We start from the raw sequence: 15,228 nt of genomic DNA, 5'->3' as shown, positions 1-15,228 counted from the left end.
ATTCAGTATTTATTCAGCACCTACTACATGACAAGCACAGAGCCACAGCCATGAACCAAATGGACAAGGCCCTTCCTGCCCTTATGATGTTGACTTCTTGATGGGGTTGGGGGGTGGGGGAGTGATGAGAGAAGTGGGGGGACCCCCGAGAAGGTGGTGGCAGTAATCTTGGTGAGTTAAGAATGCAGGTAATTCATTTCCAGATAGATTTTGGAGTTAAAGCAATGGTATTTTCTGATGGACTAGATGTAGGTTGTATCTAATGAAAGGACTCAAGGATGAATCAAAGGACTTTGGGGTCCACTGAATAAATGTGGTGTCATAAGTGAGATGCAGAAGACCATTCCGGGAGCAGATGGAAGGATGGGTATTTAGTTTGGGGTGTGTTGAATTTCACACACACGTCAGGTAGAGGAGTGGAGAGGCCCAGGAGTTTTCTGGAGGCCCTTGTATGTATCTCTTTGAAAAATGGCATTAAACTAACAAGAGCCAACATTTATTGAGTACTTAGTATGCATGCATCAAGCTGTATACTAAGTCTTTAGCAACCTATAAGGACATTAACATCACTCTTCCCATTTTTTAGATGAGAAAACCGAAATTTAGAAAGGGTAAATACCCTGCTTGAAGACGATAGCATCTATTCACCCATCACGAGAACTCACAAACTTAAGAACATAATAGCCCCAGATCTGAGCAAGACCCCCCTGCCACACTCTTTAAGTTTCATGTGTGGCCCCAACGTATTCCTCTCCAAGAACTCAGGAAAGGATAAGCCTTACTACAACATTGACACTACATATTTGCTTATTTGGTACAGATCCCCTGTGATAGAATCTCTCCCCTTTCTCATGGGGATGGCAGAGGAAGCAGAGATCACTGTACATGGGCAGGCACCCTGGAGTTTGAGGTCAGCTGGTCACCCAGAGACAGGAGGTAAATGTGTCATTTCTATCACCTTAGCTGTGATGCCAACTTCTACAACAGCAGTGAAGGTGCCTGGCAGGGAACATGCAGGGCGCGGTGGCGCAGGAGGGGAGGGCGGGAACGTCTGAAGCCCAGACCCAGAGAGGGAGCTAGCTCATATTGTAGAGCTTGTGACAATCAGTTCACATTTTTTGGTTTGTTTTTGGTAATTATTTTTTCGTTTACATATATATATTTTTTTACATGGCCATGAAGTAGATCTTTCCAGACCAAACCAGAAACCTATCAATATGTTTTTTGCCCATAATATGATCCTGAAGCATCAGAAGTGTTGAGAACATCAAGAAGGGTCCAGAAGAATTCCTTCTAGTGAAGGAAAGAAAATAATGCCAACACACATTCTCTAACTTTCTTTCTTTCTTTCTTTTTATTTATTTATCTATCTATCTATCTATCTATTTATTTATTTATTTATTTATGGCTGCGTTGGGTCTTCGTTGCTGTGCGAGGCCTTCTCTAGTTGCGGTGAACAGGGGCTACTCTTCGTTGCGGTGCGCGGGCTTCTCATTGTGGTGGCTTCTCTTGTTGCGGAGCACGGGCTCTAGGCGCGCGGGCTTCAGTAGTTGTGGTGCGTGGGCTCAGTAGTTGTGGCATGCGGGCTTAGTAGTTGTGGCTTGAGGGCTCTAGAGCGCAGGCTCAGTAGCTGTGGCACACGGGCTTAGTTGCTCTGCGGCATGTGGGATCTTCCTGGACCAGGGCTCGAAACCATGTCACCTGCATTGGCAGGCGGATTCTTAACCACTGCGCCACCAGGGAAGTCCCTTTTCTGACTTTCTTGATCTTTCTGCAAATCAACCAGATACTGAGCCAGCATCAAAGCTATTCTGCGAACATTTTTCATTATCGATAAACTCTGACCTGGTCACCTAACCTTCAGGCACTTGTGCAAACATGATTGGAAGATAAAAGCCCGACTCAGCCATATCACAATGCAGCTGGATGCCCAGTCCTGATGCAGGGACCCTTCCTGTGCAGAAGACCCTCCTCCATCCACTCCAGGGCTTACCCAAAGGTGAGACACAGCCAGAGCCACGCAAGCAACCCCACGCAGAGACTTTACATCCCTAGTAGGGAGAGACATCATTTTTCTTTTTATTTTTTTTTGCCTTTAAAAGATCTGTGTTTCTCCTCTCAAACCCCGTGAGCCTACCAAGACTCTGCCAATTTGGGTCGTCTGCTTGGTAGGAAATGCTTTCTACTCTGTTCAAGACTTAGCTTCTAAGAGGTATTATTTTTGTCTTTCACGTCATCTACTCCCATGGATTAAGTCACAGTAAAGCAGAATCGGGAATTTGGATGGACGGGCAACACGACCTCACAGTGAGGCCAAGGGAGGCTGTGTGGTGGATAATACCACAGACACTGGCATTAGACAGATGCTTGATTCTCTCATCTGTAAACTTGGGATAATAATAATAATACCACATATCTCCCAGAGTCATTGCCCTAATTAAGTTGAGTGGCCAATGCAAAATGCCTAGCGTAGTTCCTGGAATTTAATAAGGACTCCATAAACGGTAGCTATTTTATCCTCATCATCCAGAGAGGACTCCATAATATACAATAGGATCAGCCACACTGACAGTCCCAAGTTTCTAGCCTAGCTGGCACTTTAAGGGCGTCAAGGAAAACAAACATCTCAAAGAAAATCCTTATACATGAATGTGGCTTCCAGAATCAGTGATCCTTTCTACCAGCTTGATGCTTCCTTCTGCCCAGCTACCAAACTGACACCATTCCCTGGGCTCCTTGAAAGTATTTTTCTCCTGTTTACAACCTGGCTTACACTTGTGACTGTTCCATCATTTCTCCTATTTTAACCACACACCTGGGGCCCTTTCCCCCATTGTTCCCCCGTCTCCTGCCTGTGAAACTTGAACAAACACTGAAAAGGGTCCCACAAGAAAATTCAAGAGCCTGCATCCAGAGGGAATTTAATATGACAATCCAAGGGTTAGTCAGGTATGGAGGTAAGACAGGTATTATTGGAAGGTATTGTTTTGATTGATTGTCCATGTCTGCTTCCCCTAATAATGGGACACAGATTCCCTGGGAAGCCACCTCTTCTCTACTTGGAGTCTTTGTTGTTGGAAAGGGACCCTGACCTTCTGGCCATGAGCCCAAATTTCCACCAATCAACTCATTCATTCCCCTACAGCCCATAATGATTGGTCCTGGCATCATCATGTGACCCAAGATGGGCCAATGAGACTCAACCCTGGGATTTTGCTTGAGTTACCCAACTATTTTGGCAGGATCTGCAACTGAGGGATTATGGGTAGAGAAATCATAAGTAGATGAAGTGCTTGCATCTCTCTTATGCCCATGAGTTTCTTTAGTGAACCTGCTCATGGCATTTGTGTCTTAGTTTTATTTTTAAATTTTTTATTGTTATTATTTTGGCCAAGCAGCATGCAGGATCTTAGTTCCCTGACCAGGGATCGAACCTATGCTCCCTGAAGTGGAAGTGTGGAGTCTTAACCACTGGACCACCAGGGAAGTCCCTGTGTCTTAGTTTTAATTGTCTAGTCCCAAGGACACTTCCAGACTCCTCTCCTGATTAACCAAATCTGAATCCCTTTTTTTGGTAATCCGCATATCAATTGCTCCTGCTTGGGATTGTTTTTGCCCAACACTTTACATTGTTTACCAGCTCCAAATAAAAAATGCCGGTTTCATTAAGTAACTGTTCTTTGAGGTGCTGCTCACAACATATTAACATATGGGTGAATTTTAGATTTAAAACTCGTAAACGCCAACAAGCAATGACCTACTTAAGCAAGCCGTTCCCCCCTACGAATGAAAAACTATTCAATAACAATAAATGCAGAACAGCAGATAAGCTCCCATAAATGAAATCATTCTTGAGAGAGACAATTGGATGTAAAGATGTTCAAAGCTTTTGTCGTAAGGATGGAGATTTCAGGGCATTTGAATACTTGCCAGGTGAAAGCAGTCAGCTTTCAGGTAAAATGGACTGTAGAATGTGTCCGGCTTCAACAATAAGCTCCAGAATCAAGCTGTCACTGAGTTGTTTAATGAGGAAGGGGCCATTCAGAGCCCCACGTCCACACTAATGAAAGTGTAAAATACAGCAGAGCGCAGGAGCAATGATTTAGTGCACGGAACAGTCTCTGGTGGGTTTGAATCTTGGCTCTGAGACAGGCTGGGACCTGGGACCCTTTGCTGCAGGGCCTGCACCTGGACAAACGTCTCTTCCAGCAACAAAATGCAAAGAAACTATAAGGGACTAAAAGTAGCTGCCTGTATGAGCTGTTGGGGCAAATTATAGACAGGATACAAAAAGACCAAAAACCCAACTGCCATTTTTCAAGAGCCAGGAGCAAAAGCAGGGTCCTGTGCGTGCCCCTGTACTCAATACCACCAGAGTGGTGGACAAACCACCTAAGCTGCCCCGCCTCCGGCCCGACCCGCAGACAAGCTTTTCTCTTGTTTTTAAATTTTTAAAAGCAGGTTTATTGAGATATAAATCACATACCATACGAGCACACACGCTGTTACCCTCACCTCACGTAAGGAACCAGCTCGCCCCACACACACCCCAGGGAGTCAGCGAGCAGGGGAACCTGTTACTGGTTCTCGCTCCCCCCTGCTGCAGCTGCGGCCCCAACAAAGCCTTGCCTGAATTTCCGGTCTGGCCTCTGATCAATTTCTATTGATTAAGGAGGCCAAGAACCCTGGACGGTAACAGCTGTCCCATCTATGAATATTTTTTTATGTGACCTTTGGTAGAGCACTTTACCATTCTACGCCTTAGTTCCTCATCTGTAAAATGGGGTAATAATTATCCCTACCTCCAGGGGCTCTTGTGAGGGTTAAATGAGCTAATACTACAAAGTGCTGGAACAGTCAGCATGTGTATGGGTACTGGCTGCTCTTGTTCACACCCCGCATTGTGCAACTGCTAACTTGTCTGTGTCTCCGACTGACTAAAGGCGGCCTCTGAGGTCAGGAGCTGTTCTCAGTTTATAGCTGTGTCCACGGCACCAGGGATGCGTAGCCCAGGACCAATCCTCTACAAATGGCTGTTAAATCGGTGAATTTTAGAACCTTGAGAAAGATAACACTGTAAGTTGCTTTTAACAGTTTATCTCAGAAAAACGATGTAATTCACTTAGAAGATTCCTGAACTTCCCACGTGATCTTGGCCAAGTTACTTCCCTTCCAAGGCATATTTCTCATCTGCACTGGATTATCTTGAAGATTCTTTCAGATAAATTAACATATAGTTATCCCATGCTATCGTCTAGTGGTTCTCAAGGCTGCTGCACATTAGAATTACCTGGTGACCTTCTAAAAAAATAATGATTCCAGCTACAGCGACATACTGTATGGTCCCAACTGTATAACATTTGGGAAAAGATAAAACCATAGAAAAAAAAAAAAGATCAGTGGTTTCCAGGGACTCAGGGAGGGAGAGATGAACAGGAGAGCACAGGGGATTTTCATGGCAGTGAAAACGTTCAGTACCATACTGCAATGGTGGATACAAGATATTATGTGTTTGTCAAAACCCACAGAACTCTACAGCACAAACAATGAGCTCTGATGGAAACCATGGACTTTGGTTAATCATAATGTCTCTATATCAGCTCAGCAATTGTAGCAGATGTACCGCACTGATGCAAGATGTTAATAACAGGGGAAATTGTGTAGGGGTGGAGATGTTACATGGGAACTCTCTGCATTTTTCCTGCAATTCTTCAGCAAGCTCAAAACCACTCAAATTAAATCTATTAATTAAAAAAAATATTGATTCTCTCTCTCCACCACCAGAGATTGGTTTGGGGTGGAACCTGGACCACTGTATTTTAAAGATTCCCACAACATTCTAACGTGCAATGATGCTGAGAACTACTTATCAGGAATGAAAGGTCTGCAGGGGTTGATGGATGTCATGGAAGAGGGTATCTGAGTGTAGGTAACCATCTCAGATACTCTGAGTCTAAATCGCGATGTGTCCTTACTTGTTTGTTGCTCTTTGGGGTGGGCTGTGTATTACTCACAACCGGAAGCAACCTAAACTCTGACCCGTCGTTTCCCTAATCAGACTGTGAGTTCCGGGAGGGCAGTGTGGCAACATATTTGCTTCCTGTGGTCCCTGCAGTGTCTGGCACGTGGTCAGAGGGAGCAGGTCACAGTACTCACCTGGTGATGGGTCTGGTAGAGTTGGTTGAGGTACGAGAGACACATGACTCTTTTCCAACTTGTCTCGAAATAGAATGACCAGTGGACCCAACAGCATCAGGGCACTAAACCACCTCCCTCCTACCCATCAGGGCTCCAAGATGTGGCTGTAATTCTCCTCTTTGAGATTCACAAAACTCACTGAGCTTTTGTCTTTCAAATACAATTCTGAAAACTCAGCCCCAGAGCTGCACGCTTTTCCCTTATCTGATATTTTCAGAAAAGCATGTCCCAGTCTAATTTGCAGGAGGAAATTGAAAATGCATCTTCCTCACCTCAAGGGATGATCTTCAGGAGTTTTGGAGAATCTTTCGCTAATTAGAGAGGTATGAGCAGATGAAGGGGTCCCGAAGACAAAACAAAACATCCAGCCCAGCTCGGATGGCACCTGGCAGTGTGAAAGTTGGTAGTTGCTGGGACCAGCTGGAGAAAGAGATATTTGACCACCTTGACATTTCTGTAATTGAACGTAGAGTGAGACGGGGTGGGAGGGTGGTGGCAGTCCAGAGGGTCCACCATGTTTTCTTGCCAATTGAGACAATTCTCTATCTCTCCTGGCAGCTGCAGGGTCCGATGCAAATTACCACTTTATAGACAGGTAAAGAGGACTGGCCTTTGAGAGACTCACATATGCACCAAAAAAGAAAGATGTCTTCACTCTGGAAATGCAAATCTATTTCCAGTGGTACACAGACAAATACGTGGGGCACATGTTTCAGCTCCAGGAATCAGCCTTGACCTTCTCTTTAGATGGGATGAGATAGAAACACACAGCGTGTTTCTTCACCTGAGAAACACTGAAATCTCTTCAGTCCAGACACAGGCAGGGGCTGGGGAGGGTAGAAGCCCTCGTATTCCTGGCCAGGGGAGAGATGAACTGTTCAACCTCACCCGTGGAGAGCAGAAATATAAAATAAGGCATCTGACATGGAGCTTGGCTGCTTGCACCATTTGGAGAAATAAAAATCAAACTCTAGGGACTTGCCTGGTGGTGCAGTGGTTAAGACTCCACTCTCCGCTCTCTAGTCAGGGTACTAGATCCCACATGCATGCCACAACTAAGAGTCCGCATGCCACAACTAAGGAGCCCGCCGGCCGTAACTAAGACCCAGTGCAACCAAATAAATAAATTGAATAAATATTAAAAAAATATTAAAAAAAACACAACCCCCCCCCCCCGCCAAAATCAAAATCTAGCCTATGCGTTCCTCTGGCAGAGGGCACTGATGGTAAAAATGGTTGCATAAGTGACTCAGTCGAAGCATGCATCAGAACCATGTCCAAAGTGAAATGTTTATTTGTTCTGGGTGAAGCATAGTGTTTAACTGCCAGCAGATCAACCTGAAAAACAAGGAAAGCTGCCTCTAGATTTATCAATGTATATATTAATAACTGATGAACCTGAATTATTCATCCTTTTGACCCACGCTTTATAGAATGGCAAGCTTGTTTAGAGACCAGGTCACGGTCATGAAAATATGTCTCTCAAATCTAAAAGCAATGGTAGGAGCCAAGCAAGAGGCAAAAGAAAGTCTCAGAATAATGGAGATTTTTTTCAGCCTCTCTTGCCCACACAATAGGCTGAGCAGAATTTCCCCAAGCACCTCAGAAGGTGTAAAATAATTATGAAGTGTGTGATCTTTAAGAATTAGATGAAGCCTCCTTGGGGTGCTTCTATTTTCTGTCTTCTGAATTTGCTTTCACCCAGTCCTTCTAACCATGGTTGATTTAGCGGTTCTTACACACACACATAACCATAAATGTGTGCGTATATTTTTAGAGGCAAAATAATGGGTGCACGTTATAGAAAATTTGGAAAATTTAAAGATAAAAATGAAATTGTGATGCCCTGTGAACTTCTCACTCAAAAATAGGAATATCCGCATGGAATGGGCTGGCACCCCTACTCAGAAACCATGGCCTGGATCTGAATCCCACTTCTCCATGTCCTTTGACAATTAAATTATAAAATGTATGTAAAACATAGTTGCCCCTGGCACATAGCAAATGCTCAGTAAGCGGTATCTTAGGAAACACATACAAGGCATTTATATAAAAAGATGTTCATTATGAGATTAGAGTGAAATTTTAGAAACGATCAAATATCCACCAATTAAATGATTAAATAATCTTATAGCATCGCAGTTCTATAGTAATACTCCCAGAAATCCCACTAGCTGCAGTGTTTGACTTTCTTTCTGTACCTCAACTTCTCTTTCTGTAAAATGGGAATAACTGTATGACGTAGTATAGTTGGGAGGATTCAAAGAGAAAAAATATTAAATCCTGGTTCTTGATACATCATAGATGTTCAGTAAATATTAGTCCCTTTCATCCCCACCAATAATATATTGACCCAGCAATTTTCTCTTGGTTCCTTCTCTAGTGAAGTCTGTACATGAAAGACCGAATCTCAGGCTCTTTCAATTTATATTAATGAGCCAAGAAGAAAACACCGTACCTTCCATCACTCTCATTTTTAAGATAACATCCTGGGAAGGTGGAAACTGAAATCCCATCAACGACATAATAAAAGCTAATAAAAAAATTCAGGTCAATAGTGTGTATCTGTTCATCCCAAATTCTTAATTTACCCCTCCCCATCTCTTTCCCCTTTGGCAACCATTAGTTCATTTTCTATGTCTGTGAGTCTATTTCTGTTTTGTTGATAAGTTCATTTCTATCATTTTTTTAGGTTCCACATATAAGTGATTTGGGATTAACAGATACCCACTACTATATATAAAATAGATAAACAACAAGGACCTATTGTATAGCACAGGAAACTATATTCAATATCTTGTAATAACCTGTAATGGAAAAGAACTGAACATATATATATATATAACTGAATCACTGTGCTGTACACCTGAAACTAACACAACATTGTAAATCAAGTATACTTCAATTAAAAATTTTTTTTAAAAATTCAGGTCAAGTCTTTAACTTGTTTCTAAGCCGTCAGTTCTGTTAGGACAGCTCTTGCAGTTGGAGAGCTAGCCCGTTCTCATTATGTAGTAGTTGAATAAAATGTACATATATTTTAAAAGAGACTGAGAAATGTAACCAATACTTGCTGTATCCTGGCTGGATTCACAGAATTCAGAACAAAATACACAACACTACATTCTACAAGGACCCTGGTCATTACTTCAAGCTCTTTCCCATGGATTGTGACACATTGGGTAGGGTTAGTTGAAAACAAAATGTGTTTAAACTTTGTTTGGAATCAAGATATTTTTTTCCTACTCAAAAAAAAAAATTAAACAAAGACTGGGGTTGGAGAAACAGCCCGCACCCCGCCCTCTGCTTTTCCCTAGTGGTGCCCACCCTCTGTCATGGGAGCAGGCACCTCCTTACATGTGCACTGCAGTTCTCCATCCACAGCTGAGCAGGGAGTCGAGACCCTCACCCCTATGCAAGAAGCAAAGACAAAACCACATCTACTGCAGCCAACTTGAGAGCTGGCTGACAGTGTTATGAGAGCCGAGAATTACTGCTAGCAGGGACACCATATGTTCTCAGTTCTTATCTTTCAACCCTGTGTTCTAGAAGCCCCGCGAGCCTTCACAGCAGAAAAGGAAATGCAAGTTCAATCAGAACACCGCCTGGTTCAAAATAATCCATAATGGTGCCCGTTTCACTGTTGCCTCTTAAGGAGAGTGTTTTCTCTTGGTTTCTTGTCTGTTCGTGGTATTAGAGTTTTCCTTCTTCTTGCCCTGAATTTCACCAGAAAAAGGAGAGAGCGAGAGAGAGAAAACAAAAGAGAGAGAGAGCAAAGGAAAAGAAAAAAGAGGAGGATGAGGGAGAGAGGGAAGGAGGGAAGGAGAAACAAATATATCTGAAAAGAAAGAAGAAATAAAGAAAAAAATTGCTCTAATGGAGTTGAATATTCAGATTTCTCTTTGACTGTGTCTCCATTTAAAAATAAAGCTACCAAGGAGGGGAAAGGGAGGGTGGGATGAATTGGGAGATTGGAATTGACATATATGCACTAATATGTATAAAATAGATAACTAAAGAGAACCTGCTGTGTAGCACAGGGAACTCCACTTGGCTGTACAGTAGAAACTAACACAACATTGTAAAACAACTCTACCGCAATACAAAAAATAAATTAAAAAAATGATAAAGTTAGAGTGGGAGGGTTCAGTGCCGGCACTTTGCTAACTGTTGTGAGTTGAGCATTAAGCTTCTAATCTACTGTGTATGTGTCGGGGATGGATAACGCATGTGACAAAGCAAGAAATGCCAAGGAAACATGGATAGATCACAGAATAAAGATTATGAGGCGTGATGCTGCTGGTGGTGGAGTGTTCTGATTCTGAATAGATCGGCGTTGGATCCTCTGAGAAGCTGACGTTTGAAAACAAGATCTAAAGGGAGTAGAGAAGGGAGACTGGTTTCTGAGGGGGGATCTTTCCCGGCAGAGAGACCAGCCAATGCCAAGTCCTCAGCGTGATGGAGGACTTAGTATCTGAGGAATCCTTGTGCTGTTGGCCACGGCAGGGGTACCAGGAGCCAAAAGTAGGGGGGGCGAGGCTGGCCAAGCTCACCACCCAGGCCCTCCCCCCAGCATGCGGGGAATGGCAGGCTGTGCCCGGGCATCAGGGCGTCGCCAAGGACCCTGCCACGTGCTCCTCTCCGCCCCTGGGTGCAACGCTCATGGTTTATTAAACAGCTCCCCTGACGAATGTCATTTAAAGCTTCTCTCCTGCTTCATTTGAATAGAGATTCGCATTTATCTATCCTTAACGGTGAATTCTGTGTCATGGGTGGGGTGAGGGAGAGAGCGGCCCCATCAGTGAGTTCCTTCCGTCTGTTTACCATCCGTCTCTGGGCCAGGGAGCAGCACCGTGTCACCTGCGGAAGCAGACGCTCCACTGCCCTGGTGTCTGGGGAAAAGACGACGCCAAGATGAAGGTCCTGGAGCGTCTGTCATCTCCCCGCGCTCGCTGCTTCATCAGCATCGCGGCTTCGCTGCCAAGACTGATGAAACGCTTAGAAACTTCCCGGCTCCTGCGCTCTCAGTGCCGTGTGCGCTGGCAGCTGCCACCTCGTCCTCCCTGTGACCCACGCGCGTCTTCCCGGAACGGCCAAAGCAAACTCTCTCCACCCATTTGAGTTTCTTCTCAAAGTCGATCAGCAATGCCGATCAAGTCTGTGCGCTCAGTTAGGAGCTTAAAGGCGTCTGGAAACCAGACCGTGTTCCTGGAGGCGGAATGTCTCTGTGCATCCATCGGATAAGTAACCCCTGTCACTCTGCCCAGCGAGGAAGAGGGGGTCCCAGAGGAAGGTGGGTCAGTGAGCTGGGGTCCGGTCATGCAGAGTCTCAATGACCACTCTTGGGATTCTTTTTTAAGACTTTAGTTGTTTAAGTTGTTAGTTCACAACAAAATTTCGAGGAAAGTATGGAGATTTCCCATGTACCCCCTGCCCCCCACGAGTGCACAGCCCCCCGACTTACACGTCCCCGACCAGATGGTACATTTGTTACAACTGATGACCAACATTAATTCATCAATATCACCCAAAGTCCACAGCTTACATTAGGGTTCGCTCTTAATGTTGTTCATTCTGTGGATTGGGACAAATATATGTCATATATCCACCCTTAAGGTCGTATACAGAATACTTTCACTGCCCCAGAAATCCTCTGTGCTCTTCCTATTCATCCCTCCTTCCTCCTAATACCTGTTAGCCACTGATCTTTTTACTGTCTCTATAGTTTTGCCTTTTCCTGAATCTCATATAGCTGGAATCATACCTACCATGTAGCCTTTTCAGACTGGCTTCTTTCACTTAGTAACACGCATTTAATATTCTTCCATGTCTTCTCATGGCTTGGAAGCTCACTTATTTTTAGAGCTAAACAGTATTCTATTGTCTGGATGGACCACAATTCATGTATCCATTCACCTCCTGAAAGACATTTTGGTTTCTTCCATGTTTTGGCAATCGTGAATAAAGCTGCTATCAACATCTGTGTGCAGGTTTTTGTGTGGACATATATTTTCAGTTCCTTTAGGCAAATAGCAAGAAGAACAATTACTGGCTTGCATGGTAAGAGTGTGTTTAGTTTTGTAAGGATCTGTGAAACACACATTCTTCCACAGGGGCTGTATCATTTGGCATTCACAGCAGCGATGAATGAGCATTCCTGTTGGTACGCATCCTTGCTGGCGTTTGGTGTTGTCAGTGGTCCAGATTTGGGGCATTCTAATAGGTGTGTAGAGGTAGCCAATCGTTGTTTTAATCTGCATTTTCCTGATACCCTACAACGTGAAGCATCTTTTCCTATGCTTATTTGCCATCTGTACACCTTCTCTGGTGACATATCAAGGCAGTCCAGCTCATCAATTCTTTCTTTTAGGGCTAGTGCCTTTGGTGTTGCAGCTAAAAAGTCATCACAAACCTAAGGTCACCTAGACTCGCCCTTCTAAAAGGGAATTCCCCAGTGCTTCCACCTCCGTAAATCAGGACTCCCTTCATCTATCGTCTGTCAAAACATTTCCTGACTCTGAAAAGAGTCTCACCATCTCCACTTCTGCCACCCTGGTACCAGCATCACCTTTCTTCAGGATCATTGACACCATCTCCTCTGGTGACCTCCATGATTTCACCTTTGCTCTTCTGTTGCCTCTTCTAAACAGAGGTAACAGAAGAGCTGGAACAATTTTGTATCCATATTATTTTATAGTTTAAATTGAAGTATAGTTGATGTACAATATTATATTAATTTGAGGCGTACAGCATAGTGACTCCGTATTTTTACAGATTATACACCATTAAAAGTTATTACAAGATAATGGTTATAATTTCTTGTGCTATAGAATATATCCTTGTTGCTTATCTGTCTTATTTTTTAAATTCATTTTATTGAAGCATAGTTGATTTACAATGTTCTGTTAGTTTCTGCTGTACAGCAAAGTGACTCATTTATACATATATATGTGTTCTTTTTCATATTCTTTTCCATGATGGTTTACCACAGGATACTGAATAGAGTTCCCTGTGCTCTACAGCAGGACCTGGTTGTTTATTCATTCTCTACGTGATAGTTTGCATCTGCTCATCCCAATCTCCCACCCCATTGCTTCCCTGTTTTATACATAGTAGTTTGTATCACTTAATCCCCTACCCGGACTTCCCTGGTGGCGCAGTGGTTAAGAACCTGCCTGCCAATGCAGGGGACACAGATTTGAGCCCTGGTCTGGGAAGATCCCACATGCCGCGGAGCAACTAAGCCCGTGCACCACAACTACTGAGCCTGCGTGCCACAACTACTGAAGCCTGCGCACCTAGAGCCGGTGCTCCGCAACAAGAGAAGCCACCCAATGAGAAGCCCGCAACGAAGAGTAGCCCCTGCTCGCCGTAACTAGAGAAAAGCCCGCAGGCAGCAACAGAGACCCAAGCCGAAAATAAAAAAAAATAAATTAATTAATTAAAAAAAAAATCCCTTACCCGAGGGGAGAGGGAAGGGGGAGGGGCCAGAGCAATTTTTTAAAATGTAAATCAGGTGACGTTGCTCTTTTGTTCAGTGTCTTGCAAATGACGTCTCACCACACTTAGAATCAAATACAATGTCCTTCCGTAAGCTGCAGGACAAGAGGTGGTGCAGCCCCATTTGCCTCCTGGGACCCACTGCCCTTCGTCCACTCACCGAACCCCAGCCATACCCGCTCCTTGTTCACATCTGGTGCCTCCATCCCATCCCCTCCCCACCCCAGCCTGTGTACTTGCTCTTCTCTCTGCCTGGAGCTTTCTTCCCCTGGTTCTCCTTCTCCCCTTCCTCCCTCCCTTTCTCTCTGGAGGATGTACATATCCCTTGAAAAAATGGTCACATTGTTCTGTCTCAGAAATAAACAAGGAAACAAGAGCTGCTAGCTCCTTTCTCCCTCAGCCCCAAGGACATTATTTGGCTGAACTCCCAGACGATAATGAAGACAGGGAGGTATTTAAGCTTTAGTCATTTCTCTGAGGCTGAAAGGATTGGAACAGAGAACTAGAATCTGGCTAAATCCTCCACTGTGTTAAATAAAAATTAATAAGGAGTTTTATTGCACCCTTAGGGGAAGTATGACAAGTGGAATATTTCTAATGGTTTTAATTGGGGTTGACACAGGAGAAGCTTACAAGACAGGCACAGCCCAGTCAGAAGATGCCCCAGTGCAGAGAAGCAGAGAACACACCCGAATTTAAAATCTCAGCTCTATTCCTATCTCATTGTGTGGCACTGAGCCCGCTGCTTCTTTTGTCCCAGCCGCAGTCTTCTCATCTGCACAATGGGGTGACAATACAGCATTCCTCACAAGAGTGTTGCAAAGATTGAATGAGATAATATTGCAAATGTCTTAGCACCTTGTCTGGTACATGGTAGACCTTAGGTAAATAATAATTATTATTAGCAGTGGTCATATTATTTCTTCTTTTAAATTTTTTAAATTAATTTCTTTTTATTAAAAAAATTGTTTTTGGCTACACCATGCAGCATGAGGGATCTTAGTTCCCTGACCAGGGATTGAACCTGTGCCCCCTGCAGTGGAATCTTGGAGTCTTAACCACTGGACCACCAGGGAAGTCCAGTCATATTACTTCCATTACTACTGCAACTATTATTATTATTGACAAAGATCACATAGTAAGTATCTGCCATATCTGGGATTTTAACTTAGATTTCTTTATTTTCAGCCTATTTTTTTTTCTGCTATGGCTAAAAATCAAACATACAAACAAAATCAGCATTCTTTGAGCTTCCCATCATGCATTTATAAACCATCTTGTTTAGCTAAGGGCAAGAATCAAGAAATGAATCAATAGAGCAGACAATAAGAAAGCAAAACTGGGGAATTCCCTGGTGGTCCAGTGGTTAGGACTCCGTGCTTTCACCGCTGAGGGCACAGGTTCAATCCCTGGTTGGGGAACTAAGGTCCCGCAAGCCACACAGCACAGGCAAAACAAACAAACAAACAAACAAAAAGCAAAACTGCTACCAAGTTCTGCCCTCTGTATGGCAGGAACCTGGATTCTAAC

The sequence above is a fragment of the Balaenoptera borealis genome (assembly GCF_965194805.1).
Source record: "Balaenoptera borealis genome assembly, chromosome: 14".
NCBI classification, from domain to species: Eukaryota; Metazoa; Chordata; class Mammalia; order Artiodactyla; family Balaenopteridae; genus Balaenoptera; species Balaenoptera borealis.
Note: the sequence above shows the minus strand (reverse complement) of the source record.